This window comes from Ambystoma mexicanum, chromosome 14 (assembly GCF_040938575.1).
Source record: "Ambystoma mexicanum isolate Mex_15411 chromosome 14, UKY_AmexF1_1, whole genome shotgun sequence".
NCBI lineage: Eukaryota > Metazoa > Chordata > Amphibia > Caudata > Ambystomatidae > Ambystoma > Ambystoma mexicanum.
The window spans coordinates 579,164,812-579,179,356 of record NC_090940.1 but is presented as its reverse complement, the minus strand read 5'-3'; positions in this window follow the sequence as shown (position 1 = coordinate 579,179,356).

Sequence of the window (14,545 nt, the reverse complement as noted above, 5' to 3'; positions counted from 1 at the left end):
GAAAGGGCAGTTTTACTTAAACTAGGTTATCAAGAAGATAGCACTGCCCATGAAAACAGGTTAAGCGGCTGCATTAAACCCCCTTCCTGCTGCGTGTCTCTTTATGTGGAAATGAATTCAATTATTCAAAATATTGCTAAGGATTTACAAGAAAGAAATGAATGAAAGGATTGTGCTAACACTAGAAAATCAAGAACAGGATGTACAGAGAATTCTAACAGTCCTAAAGAAGTTACCAGGGTATGAATAGGATTACTTAGAAAATAGGGCAAAGACAAAAGGTCGAGATGGGATAGGCTATGTGTATCTATGGTATGGAGAAATACTCACAATGTGCTCTTGTGTTTGGGATTTGGGACAGCCAACTGGGCTCTGCACTCAAAGTGCTCTAGTCATAGCACGGAAAGTGCCCCTTACAGCAAACAGCAGGGCAAGTCTGGTCACCGGATGGCAAGGGTACAGCGTGCATGCAGGTAGTTGTCAAAAAACCAGAATGGTCACAGGATGCTCTCTAAAAGGTACCACTGTTGTTCCCCCTTGTTATTGGGATTTTTAGTGGGGTTTCTGGATCAATGGCCTTGCTAGGATAGGGTCAGCTGTGCTTTGGCCTGTCAAGAGATTCTGGAATCTTGCAAAGATGGATCTGGAATGTCTGGACATGCAGGCTCTGAAAATTCTGGAGAGAGCGTGTCCTGTCCCAGTGAGCTCCCACCACTTATATAAAAGCGGGTAACATCACCAGGTTTATTGTTCGGCAGAACTAAGCTAGACCTACCCCTAAGAACCAGATAGGTCAGCCCATAGTGGTTGCCTCCTCCGGCAGAGGAATCCGTATAGGGGGTTGTGTTTTATGAGGTGCAAAGCCATCCAACAGTTCTTTTTGCCAAAAGTCCATCTTAACATAAATCACACATTTATACAGTTTCAGAATTTTTGCAAATTGCATAAGCAGATTACATATTGCACACAGAGCATGGCAGTCCAAGTCTCCAGTTTGTAGGACTTTGTTTCATGTGTCTAATAGTTTTTCATCATTTTCAATGAAATTATTTTACCTGAAATTCTGTAACTTTATTCATGTGTTTATATTATCATAGGCATGTGAATATTACATTTTAAAGTTGCATCATGTACATGTTCCTCAATATATCAAATTCTCTGCCATTTCTGTCCCCAATATGCCAGTGAAGGCTACCACGTCTTAAATTAAAGCCACGAAAATTGCATCTAGATTGTGAAACTTTCACCTTACTGCGTTGTCCAATTTTTTAGATATAAGTCTAGAAATGTATTAATAAAATAGCCTTTTTAGCCAAATGGCCAGCATAGTCTTCCAAATAATTGCATAGCTTACAAGGCTGCCCTGGAGTTGGCTTTGAAGCTCCCCAGTAGAAATTGAGGGGAGTGATTTTCTAAAAGTCACAAGTAAGTGTCCCAGAATCTTTTGTCTCAACCTGGAGCACAGACAAAAGTCTGACAAGCGTGTGATATGCTGCCTTCTAGTCCATTCAATGTTTTAAAGGGCATAATTTACATGTAGGCATCCCAGAAAGAAATCCCTTTTGGCTTTTCTTGGGGGTAAGGCATTCCTGTTGTCAGCCCCCACATGTGCCTTTAGCCATAGTAGAAACCCTGTTTGCGAGGATTTCCCAGTACAGCTAAAACATTTATTTCTTTATTTTATTTTGTTCTGAATCAGAAGCAAGACTGTTGAAATAAAACATCCCATATATGTTTCCCAGCAAAACCCCCTTTACATTGGTAGGCCAAGACAGGGCCTTATTCAACATTACACTTTTAAAACAGGTATGTTTCCTTATTTGCAAAAGCACATTTTAACATGTGGTGAAGTCTGCTGGGGTGTTCCTTTCAAGAGGTGTTATTTTCCATCTGACTCCCCAACAATGTTTTGCAGTCCTAGTCAGTTTCTCTTATATAGCAATCTGTTCAAGACACAGGTCCACTGAAATTGACATATACCCTTGGATCTAGGGTTTCTTCTGAAGCATTGTTTTTTTTACATTTTGTAGCCCAAAAGTCAAGCGTTTTTCAGTGCGACTGAAAGTAAAGCTTCTGTTGAGTTCCCAGATCTGGTCTGACACAGGCTGTTATTCAGGGATAATGCTCTCTTCTGCTGGAGCACAATCTGAATATGGACGGGCATGGCAAGGCCTCACTGATAAAAGCAGTGTGATGTTGAACCGATGAAAACAGCGTCAGGGCGGCATCATTTTAAATGTGAAATATTTCCCTTTTTCAATGGGAAACTTTGGGCTAGCAGCAAAGCAGCATTGCTTTTCACTTTGCTTCTTTGGTACACACAAGAACATACCCTAGAAGCCTTTCTCTGTGTGCTCTCTGTTCCAACTTGCCCCATAGGTGCTTGGCAAGACAGTGCAGCCATATTTTTGTAGCTGCAAAATGCAGTTTGACGCAGGGCAGTGGTGCTCAAAGGAACCAGCACAGCCGTTTTGCTGTTAACTGCTAAAGTACAGCTTGGTTATGGATCAGAATTCTGCTGAGCGGGTCAATGTATTGCACAACCCCCCCCCTGACTCTTCTGAAACTTCTTGTCGAGGGAGAGTAGGACAAATTGGGGTTCATCAGTAGGGCAAATTGGGGTTCATCAGGTGGAGTCCTTCTTCCATCAGAGAGCGGTATGCCATGATCCTCCCATTGTCTCTCATTGGAGTTTGGAGCGACACCCACAGCTTACCCTTAGGGCTTTCTTTGTGGTCTAAAGAGACACCCCCAGATTTTGATTTGATCTTTCCTTTCCAGGTCCCCGGGGAGGACCTCCTTGGTCTATGAATGAGCAGAACCAGTATGAATCTAGCGAATAGATAAGAACTGATTACTACATTTTCCCATTGACTGCCTTCCCAGAACGTTGACAGCAGTGGGACACACATGTATTGCGATCACTACCATGCTTAGACAATAAAGATAATTAATCACTCACAAGACACAGATAACCATTGGTGTTACTAACATTTTTGGGAATCCTATCGTATTGACTTTGAAAAAAATACTCCTAGTAAAATAATTAGAACTCTAAACCTACCTGTTCCTTTCTGGTTCTTCTTTTTCTTGTTCTTATTCTCCAGATGTCTCATCTATTTGACTTTCTCTTGGCTCCTCTATCCGCCGCAATGTATGTCTGGGGTGACAACTCTTTAACTGATTAATATGGACCCATTTCTCTTCTTCCAACTCTCCTTTGCGGATCCGGATTCTACAGGTGACAGGTGAAACTTTATTTACAATTTCAAAAGGACCGCACCACCTAGGGAGAAATTTCTGCTCCTTGGTCTGGTTCCTTTTGAAATTGTACAAATAGACCCTGTCTCCTACTTGGTATTCCTTTTTGTTTTTTCTTAACTCGTATTGAGTCTTCATCCCCTCTGCAGATTTTTCCAGATTCCGCTGAGCGTATGCAAAAGCATGTTGAAGGTGTTTTCTTAGATTCTCAACATACTCATGAGGTGTGGAGGTGTTTATCAGTGTGTTCTCTTGTGTTCTATAGTGCAGATGCTGAGGTAACACCATCCTTCACCCAGTGATTAGCTCAAATGGAGACACCTTTGTCGCAGAAGAAGGTGTAGATCTGATGGCCATCAGGGCAATCAGTAATCGGATGTTCCAACTTGGCCCAGAATCTGCCAGAAACATTTTTAGAATGATCACAATGGTTTTATTGTATGTCTCAACTCCCCCACTAGAGGACAGCGGTATGCAATGTGAAGTTTCCTTTTTACCCCAAGTATCTCCCACATCTTTGTCATCACTTCGCTGGTGAAGTGTCTACCTCGGTCTGGCTCAATCCTTTGGGGTAGGCCAGAACGCAAGAAGATGTGGTTGATCATCAGGGCAGCTGCTGTTTCTGCCTTTGGGGCCGGGAGACATTCCACCCATTTGGTAAACAAGCATGTTACTGTTAACATGTACTCCCCCCCCTAAAGGAGCGAATCACAGGCCCGATGAAATCTATTTGTAAATCTGACCAAGGCAGTGTCATCTCCCTCTTCTGGAGGGGAGCTCCGTGTGTGTGTGAGTGAAGTTGGCTGAAATTGTGCTCACACAAGACACCCCTTCAAATATTGGTAGTGTCATGAGCGCGACTTAGCATCAGGCTTTGGAATGAGGAAGGGACCACCCGCTGGTCACAACCAGATATGGATCTCCTTAAAAGCAAACCATCTTGGATTTGGAACATTACTCCACTTGGCCATTGAGAGTTCATTGTGAGCATTTGTTTGGGACCTAGTGACAGCAGTGACATGGATTTCCCCCAACAGGAACTCGATCTCAAGGAGATCACCCTAGATGGCTCTGGTTTTGGCCAGCTGATCATCTAGGTCATTTCCAGTTTTGTCTGGCCCCTCTATTCTGGAATGACCATTGATCTTCTTCCAATAGATGGTCATCCCATTAGAGGTGAGCAGATCATCAATATTTTGGATTAGCTTGCCATGTTTGAGAGGTTTGTTATTAGCACACAGCATGCTCTGGTTTTCCAATTTACCAGGTGTTACACAAACCCGTTCCAGACACAATCTGAGTCAGTGATTATGACCAGTTTGTGGAGGTGGCGTTGGACGGCAGTGGGAATGGCCTGATGAACTGCCATCAACTCCGCCACCTGACTACTGCAGGACTGATTTTGTACCCAGTGGAGGGTTCCGGGCCATCGTTCAGCCAGGCATTCCCAACACCGGCCACCAGTTCCTTATCCCTGTTGTTGTCAACATGGTAGGAGCACCCATCCACATAAACTGTGGGCAGTCCCTCGCACGTGTCTTCTTCATAGACTTTGTGCGTGGAATTCAGGTACACCTCCATTCTCTCCTGGGTTTTAAGACTTTCGTACTCGAGACAGTTTGCTCTGGCACAATCATGCAAGTCAGCCAGAACTTGTGCAAGGGGACTCTTCTTGTTTTGGCATTATCTGACCTACACAGGAAAGCCTTGTATTGACAGTATCCAGGAAGTAATTCTGGAATTACTCACATTTCCGGCCCAGATTCTGTCACTTTGGAGGCATTGAAAAGGCTAGTGTGGAGTCTCCACTATGATGTGTTCCCCTGGATGAACAGGCAGTCATTTTTCAATGCCCACACCATTGCCACGAGTGCCTTCTCACAATCGTTGAACATTTCCTTCACAGAAGATAAAGTATTACTTTCATAGGAGATGACCTTATTGACCTTGTCATGCTTTTGATATAATACTGCTGTCAAGCATGTATTTGAGAACCCTGTCTCCAATTAAAACTCCTTGTTTTTGACAGGGTACGCTAGAGTAGGCGCTTGTGAGAGACTTCTTTTGAGTTGTTTTACTGCCTTGGATTGTTATGGGCCCCACTCCCACTTGAACCCTCCCTTCAAAAGATGGATCAGGGGTCTTGCGATCTCTGCGTATTCCTCAATGAACTTCCTACTGTAATTAGCCAGTCCAAGCAAGCTTCTTAGCTCACGCAGAGTTGTGGGGTCTTTCAGTTTTAGGAGTGCTTGCACTTTCTTCTCCAAGGACAGAGACCCTCAGAAGTTATTTCATGTCCCAAGAAGTTGACACAGGTTCTACACCAATGTGCCTTTTGGAAGGACAGTTTTGCTCCAGCAGCCCTCAACTAGGTTAGAACATAACAGATTTCTGCTATGTGTTTTTCCACAGTTGAGCTTTTTATCAGGACATCATCCACATAGGCCAGGTTACCCCTTTCACCCATGTCGGGGCCGGCCTTATGTAGGAAGATGTTGAATTTGTTGCCAGTGTTTATGCATCCGAAGGGAGTCCTGGTCCAAGTGTACTGCTGCCCCTGAAGGTAAAGGCCAGCTTGAACTGGTCCTCCCTACTGACAGGCATGGTCCAGTACCCATGTGTTAGGTCAATGGCAGTGTATACATTTTCCCCATGGATCTGTGCCATCGTCTGGTCAATGTTGGGGAGAGGCCATCGGGACATGTGAACTCATTGATTGAGCTCCCTAAGGTCTGCACAGAGTCTCCATTGGCCATTGGTTTTAAAATCCCCAGCACCAGACAATTAGACAATTAAAGGTGCTGTGGATTGGACAAATTATCCCACAGGAATCAAGATTTTTGATGATTTCTGTCAGGGACTCCAGGGATGTGAGAGGCATGCAATATTGCTTCACAAACATGGGAGTAATTTCAGGGTCCATGTCAATTTTTTGTAGTATGGATCTCGGTGCGACCAGAGTCGTTTGGGTCCACAGCAAAGATATCTTGGAAATCTAAGAACACCTGCTTCAACCTTTTATTTTTCTCTGGAGTCTCACAGGCATCATCTAGGTTGACCTGCTCTCCAACCATTTGCCTGACGCCTGGAAAGACTTTGGATTTTGCTATCTCAGTGGCCTCCTCCAGCTGGGTGGAGAGGTCTCTGGTTAGAGTATTGACCTGGACAGAGGGTTTCAAGTAGGTGAGGCAGTCATTGTGGACCTGGAATATTATCCCATCCTGCCTGAAGTCACAATTCACCTCCTCCTCCCTGTAAGGGCAGGAAGAGTACACCAGGAAATCCCCCCTTGCCGGGTGAAGATCCTGTCTGGTGGTATGTCATTGTCAAAGCAGTCATCAGGGATTTGTCCTATCTGTTCATTTCATAGATCCATGGAAAAATGTTGGTCATCAACCGCCATTCCAATAATGGTGCCTGTGTCTAGATTGATACTCCTAGGGTCACTGTTATCCATCAATACTGGAATGGTGCTGTGTTCTACATTGACTAATGGTGTTGGGTGTAACCTCAACCCCTGCTATTGCAGATGGGCCTTGAGGTGTACATATTCATCAGCATTTTTCAGTTTCTGTCATCTTTTAATTTCTTATTCAAGTGGGAATTGTGGGGTCCATCCTGCGATGGTGACCTCCGCTCTGATTTGAACCTCAACCGCATATGGCAACAATTGGGCTGACCAAAATGCTTTTTCTGAATCATCAAAGTCCATGGGATTGCCCCCTAGTCAGACCAGGCTTTGTTATTCATCAGGTTCAAATTAATTGCAAACCGATTGAGAATGTCACTGCCTAAATAGAAGGCAGCAGGAAAATCGTACTCGACCCAACAATTATGTTCTATGCTTTTGTTACCTATAAACATTTTTAGCATACACCTGCTAGGCAGGGGATGTTTAAAATCGGGAGTTTCCAGGCCCATTTCCCACTTATTGATCAATTTAAATGTAGGAATGGCTGGATCGTTTGGGAGCTTTCTGAACATGGCTTCGCTGATGAAGCTCGTTCCATTGTTCATGCACACTCGGGCGAGAACAGATTCCTTCCCCTCATTTAACTGAATAGGGAGGAACAACTGTTCTCTAATTTTCTGAATGTAAGATAAACTTTTAGCTGGTTTCTCATCAATTTTTACTATAAGCTTGGGATTTTGAGATTGTGAATCAGTATACAAAGTATTTCATTCCAGTGTGGAATGCCACTAAAACTGGAAGGAAAGTTGATTTTCTGGAATGGAGAGGAGTGCCCATCACCAATTTGTTTTACTACAGCAATTACTGTCACATCAGGTATTTGATTATTCTGGAAATGAAACTCAATATGATCAGATTCTTGTTCAACCATGTGGCATGTGCCATTTAAATTAACAAGGATGACACTCTGTTTTAATTTTATTGGTCAGTTAGTCTGAGTCCAGAGTACCTTGTTCACACAGTCTATCATGGGAGACAACCTGCAGAGGATGCCATTCCCCAGTAGCAGGGTGTTCCTTCTGGAGTCACAACTATGACCGGGTGTTTCACCTTATGTCACCCAATTTTTATTTCCAAATCCGCAGTCCCCTCAACAGGAATTTCATTCCCGTCAAAGTTCTGGAGTTGTCCAGAAAGAGGGGTGAGAGGAATCTGGTCTCTCTCCCCCTTCCTGAATTTAGCTGCTAAAAAGCTCTTTTTGACAGAAGAGTGGCTTGGGATCCAGTGCCCACCATTGCTGAAATTGTACATTGCCCTTGAACGGGGGCATAAAATCTCCCCTCCTTCTCCTCATGTGGGCAAAGGTAATTGGCATTTTGGATAAGCTGGGTTGTCATTTTCTTTATTTTGGACTCTGACATGGTGGAATTTTGGACTATTTTCTGTGTCAGAGTCTGGGAATCTGTGATACAAATTTGACATCCTGAAATAGATGGGATTTCAGAATCCCATTTTACCCTAGCTCTGTGCTGCCCCCTTTTACCTGAACTCAGTCACTAGGACCAGTTTGTGGGGAGGATCCCTCCTTTACTTTTTTTTTCTCAGAATGGTAATTCTGGGGTTCAGGGATGGGTGGCTCTGAATCAATCCCCACACCCACCCAGTCTTCATTCGGATCTCTTGGGTCCCATTTTTCTTTGGGAAGAATTCCACCGTCCCTGAAGGAGAAGACTTTTTTTTCTCCAGAATCCTCTAGGGATTCTTCCCCTTTAAATTGAAGGACACTAACTTCCTACACAAAACAGCCCTTTTTGAAGTCTTTATTTCTCCTACCCACCCTCTGTTTCCTGGGTTGCAGATTTTCAGGGGCAAGAGAATTTATTTCCAGTTCGGAGGTGCCCAGGGGCTTTTCACGGGGGAGGAAGGAAGCTTGCTCTAGGACTTTACATCCCTCTTACCCCTGTGCCTCCTCCTCTGTAACTGGTGAGCTGTCGGGGTTCTCTCCCCGTCATTGTTCTGGGGTGCCAGACCCTGGGTTTGCAGGGTTCTGAGCCACCATGTCCATCTGAGGGTTCTGCTGAGCCATCAATATGCGACCCAGATCCTGTGTGAGGTTCTGGACCTGGCATTCCAGTTAGACAGCTGTTCCGGCTGGTACGGGGGTCTTTGTTCGTACCTAGGGAGTTCATGGGAAAAGTACCTATCCCTTCCCCCGGAGTAGCCTGGGTACTGGGGATTTTGGTAAACCTTGGCCTCTCCTCTCCCAGATTGGGTTGTCTGGGCTCCTGGACACAGGAAAAGAAAGGAGGGTTGTCCTGCAGGTTGGGGCTTTGAGGGTCCCGGGGAAAGAAATTTAGGCCAGGATTAGGGGGATTACTGCCCTCCTGAGGGAAGTTAGTAGGAAAGTTTCCTGAGGGAGTACTTACCTGGTGGTACTCCCCCCTTGGGCTGGGGGAGTCCATACATACCCCAAGATAGGTTGGTTACCCTATCCTATCTGGGATTTACATAATCAGCAGAGTTAGGGGTCTCATTGGTGGGATTACCTCCGTGACTACCCTCTGTTGCTGATTGGCCAGAAGGTCTTCTTGGCCTCTGATTTAGCTGGTTTTGGCTACGTATATTTTTAGCCCCCCCATTTCTAGGTCTAAAATGGGGGTAACCTTCACCTCTGCCACCTTAGCAGCAGCAGAGGTGTTGGCTGTTTTTTTTTTATCTGGTTTTTATTTTCTGCAGGTTTTTGGACTTCATACATGCGGGTAGCCTGCTCTATTACCGAGTCCAGAGATCTTTGATCATGGAAATTCCTCACCAGCTGGGTCATGAAAGTAGGTAGTTATAAACTCTCTGCTATCAGTGCGCACACTCCTAGTGGTTTGTGCAAAGGCACTTTGTAGCTCCTGCACAAATTCTCGTGGAGCCTGATCTTCCCCGTACCGCAAATTGTAGGTCGCTTTGCGAGCCTCTTGGGGGTTTCTGTGGGCGGAAAAGTGTTTCAAGATGGCCACCCTGTAGGTGGACCATCTTGAATGGCAAAGAACATCCATTTAGCATACTCTATGCAATTCCGGCTATCTTTAAGATGAAAAGTGTCCATCATTTGTTCATAGAGTTCCAAATGCTCCCAAACAGAATATTTAGCATTTTTGTGGTATGGTGTTATGAAACTCCTAATGGTCTTGATCTGCCTAATGTGGTCTTTCACCAGAACTCTCTTTAGTTTATTTGCCTTCTTTTGCCACTTCACCTGAGTCCTCTCACCCTCAGAATCAGAAGCACTACTGTTGGAGGACTCCTCCTGATCTTCTAGGCACTCCCTGATTCTGTGAGCTTGGGAGGGGCTCGCAGAATGGTGGGGCCTAGTTCTATCTCCCCTGCGGCGCACATGAGAGTAGTCTTCTGACTCCTCCCTGCTTCCAGGGTTGGCAGAGGATCCCCCCACTGCTCTGATTGGGTGGAGATCTTCAGAATGCTCTTTTTGGGCCTCTTTTCATTCTATCTTTCTACAAATTGGACCAACTGGTCCCTTTGGAGGTAGTATTTCTGCAGATCTAATTCCCTGAGTTCCTCCTCATAGGAGACTTCCTTATCAGAGGCATCAGTGATATCATTTTGGTACCTATACAGGGACGCAGTCCCTCAATTTCTGGGGGGCGCTGACCTCTCAACTCCATTATGCTAGGCCTATTTAATTCTGTCGGCCTCATGATCTCTGGCTCATGTGAACCAGTAGACATGAAGTCAGCAGTGTAAAGTATTCAATGGGTTTGAGTCCCTTAGTACATAGGTCATCATACTATGATCAGGGGTTGCCCTGTCCCTCTGTACCTGTTTGGGGTCTCTCCAGTTTGGATGAAATCTAGCACCCCCTTTCTCCAACGTCTCTAGTTTCTCCTTCTCAGCCCCTGCCTCTTGATCAAAGGCAAAGATCTGAGCCTTTTGTTCAGCTATCAAGGCTTTACTGGCCTCTATGACCCACTCTTGAGCTACCACCAGCTGGTGGAGCCCCTCTTTCTCCTCAAAGAGGGCCTCATTGTCTCTTTGCGCTGCATGTATGGTTTGGGAAAAATGAGACACTTTTTGTTGCAAGAGATTTACCTCCTGAGTTTGAGCATTTTTAGTCTGGGTGTTCTCTTCCAGAGCACCTTCTACCCATCTGGTGTGCTCCAAAAACTTTTCGTATTCTATTTTGAGTTAATTTCATTTTTGGAGGCCCAGCTCTCTTTCTTGTAAATCTATTTTTAGTATTCTTATTTCCTGACATAGGGCATCTTTCTCCTGATTTAGGGTGCCCTTCTGTTTAACCAGGTCATCCCTTGTTGCTTGATAGTATTTTATGTCTGACGCTCTTGATCAAATTCTGCTTGGAAGTGGAGTTCTTTAATAATGGATTTGTGATTCTCCTCTTCCAAATTTTTGACCTGATCTTGCAGCATGGTTATTTGTCTTGAGCAGGCCCTGTTATATGTTAATTGTTGAGTCAGCTTCTGTTGACTCTCTTCCAGAGAGTCAACGTTTTCATGACACTCTACTTTTAATGCATCTAATTGGGCCTCTTGGTCTACATTATTTTGCTCTTGGAGAGCCTAATCCTCTTTTAACTGTTTGATATAGTTCTCAACTTGGATCTCAGAATCTCGGCTCTTTTTCAATTTTTCTTCCACTAGTTTTAGCTCAGTCTGAATTTGAGTTAAGAATTCAGATTGTTTTTGTGCCAGGGTTCTATTTTCCTCAAATTTTGCCTGCATAACCCCCATGTGGAGATACACGTAGGCTGTGATTCGAACAATTTTAATCTGATTTCCTTTGAGATTTGGGGTCATGTAGAACTCACTTAAAGCTCGATGTACCAGGCCTCCATCCTGCCACGTAGGTATCCAAAGTGGTGATCTGTTGCATCATCTCTCCTAGCCAGGCTTCCTCATCTTGTTACTGCCACTCTCCTCCGAAAAATAACTTGTGCAGAAGGTGCTCCCAAGCCATCTTGATCTTTACTGTGGTAAATTTTGGAAAGTGTTCTTTCTTTATTAATTTATTGATGTAATCTGTATTCTGTTGCTTTTTGTCTACTTTGGAGTTGATTTAGCTTTAATTTTATACACAGGTCTGATATTTAGGATTTTTGTTTTGGGGAGGTGCTTCTACAACGCAATACAGTGATCCAACCACACAAAGTATCACTATCTTAAAAGTTAGCTGTCACAGGTGAATAAACAATCCCAATTCCCAATTTCATTTTCTACAAATTCAAATTGAGGCGATACCCAACAAGTCTCATACCCCCTTTTTACAAATACCCCAGGTCACAATGGACCATGAACCAGGCCGGTGGGTGGTAACACAATACTTATTAATTTTTAAATTCAAAGCAAATCACACAATTTTTATATTGGGCAGCAATCACCAATGGGATGATAATTACAATGAAAACCACTGAAATGCACGTGGGAAACCTTCTACTTGAACATATACAAAGCTCAAATTAATGGGAACACTTTTTCAATTAGGATAGAAAGCACCCGAGTTAAGATTCCCCCTACAATGTTCCCTCAAACCCGAATTAATCGAATTCTGAATGGATAGAAGGAAGCAGCAGGGAGTCAGGGACATGAGCCAGCAAACATAATTAAAATCCTACCTTCCCTCACAAAAAACCCTTTGCAATTGCATACAATGTCACTTGGATTTTGACAAATAATTAATTATATGTGTGTTTAAATAACAAGGTGCATATATTTTATCACAGTATCAGGGATGTAGGATCACTACCAATTATAAAGTGATGTATAACAAAAAAGGCATAAGCTCAAAAGCTACTCAAAAGTGAGAACCCAGCGCAGTCAAATCACATGTGGAGAAGTTGCAATTCACCCTTTTTTGAGCTTTAAATGTCAAAATGTTTTTTTTTAAATAACAGATGAAATATACTGAATTGGAATGTCGTTTTTAGGCTGGGGAATAGATACACATCACAGGGACAAAATAGAAGTGATAGAGTGACTCTAGGTAAATAATTGGATGAGATTTTCAAGGTGAAAGAAATTTGGTTTGATGAAATAAAGCAGTTAAAAAGAGAAAATCCGTTTGGAAAGAAAGGACCGTTTTACTTAAACTAGATTATCAAGAAGATAGCGCTGCCCATGAAAACAGGTTAAGTGGTCGCATTAACCCCCTTAATGCTGCGTGTATCTTTATGTGGGAATTAATTAAATTATTCAAAATATTGCTATGGAGTTACAAGACAGAAATTAATGAAAGGATTACGCAAACACTAGAAAATCAAGAACAGGATGTACAGAGAATTCTAACAGTCTAAAACAAGTTACCAGGGTATGAATAGGATTAATTTGAAAATAGGACAAAGACAAAGGGTCAAGATGGGGTATGCTTTGTGTTGCTATGGGATGGGGAAATACTCACAATCCACACTTCAGTTTGGATTTTGGGACAGCCAACCTGGTTCTGGACTCAAAGGGCTAGGCAAATCTGGTCACTGGATAGCAAGGGTACAGCGTTCATGCAGGTAGTGGGTAAAAATCTGGTCTGGTCACAGTATGCTCCCCAAAAGGTACCACAGCTTTTCCCCCTTGTTATTGGGATTTTTAGTGGGGTTCTGGATCAATGGCCTTGCTGGGATAGGGTCAGCTATGCTTTGGCCTGGATGTAGAGTCTGGAATCTTGCCAAGATGGATCTGGAATGTCTGGATATGCAGGCACTGGAAATTCAGGAGAGAGTGTGTCCTGTCCCAGTGAGCTCCCACCCCTTATATAAAAGTGGGTGACATCACCAAGTCTATTGTGGGCAAAACTAGGCTAGACCTACCCCCAAGAACTGGATAGGTCAGCCCATAGTTGTCACCTCCTCCAGGAGAGGACTCAGTTTAGGGGGTTGTGTTTTATGAGGTGCAAAGCCATCCACAATCCTTTTTGCCACAAATCCATCTTAACATAAATCACACATTTATACAGTTGAAGCATTTTTACAAATTACATAAGCAGATTACATATTTCGAACAGAGCATGGCAGTCCATCTCTCCAGTTTGTAGCACTTTGTTTCGTCCGTCTAATCGTTTTTCAACATTTTCAATTAAATTATTTGACCTAAACTTCTGTAACTTTATACATGTGTATATTTTATCATAAGGCATGCGAATACTAAATTTCAAAGTCGCATCATGTACATTTTCCTCAGAATATCCAATTCTCTGCCATTTCTGTCCCCAATATGACCGTGAAGGCTACCACGTTTTAAATTAAAGCCACCAAAATTACATCTAGATTGTGAAAGTTTCACATTACTGTGTTGTCCAATTTCAGAGATAAAAAGTCTTGAAATGTATTAATAAAATAGCCTTTTTAGCCAAATGGCCAGCATTGTCTTCCAAATAAGGGCATAGCTTACAAGGCTGCTATGAAGTTGCATTGAAGCTCCCCAGTAGAAGTTGAGGGGAGGTGATTTTCGAAAAGTCACACGTAAGTGTTGCAAAATCTTTTGTCTCAAACTGGAGCACAGACAAAAGTCTGACGAGTGTGTGTTATGCTGCCTGCTGGTCAATTCAAAGTTTCAAAGGGCATAATTAACACGTAGGCATCACAGAAATCCCTTGTGGCTTCCCTTGGGGGTAGGGCATTCCTGTTGTCATTTCCAAGTACAACTAACACATTTATTTCTTGATTTTGTTTTCTTGTATTCGGAATCAGAAGCAAGCCTGTTGAAATAAAACATTCCATATATGTTTCCCAGCAAAACCCCCTTTACATTGCTAGGCCAAGACAGGGCCTTATTCAACATAACACTTTTAAAACAGGTATTATTCCTTATTTTCAAAAACACATTTTAACACGTGGTGAAGTCTGCTGGGGTGTCCCTT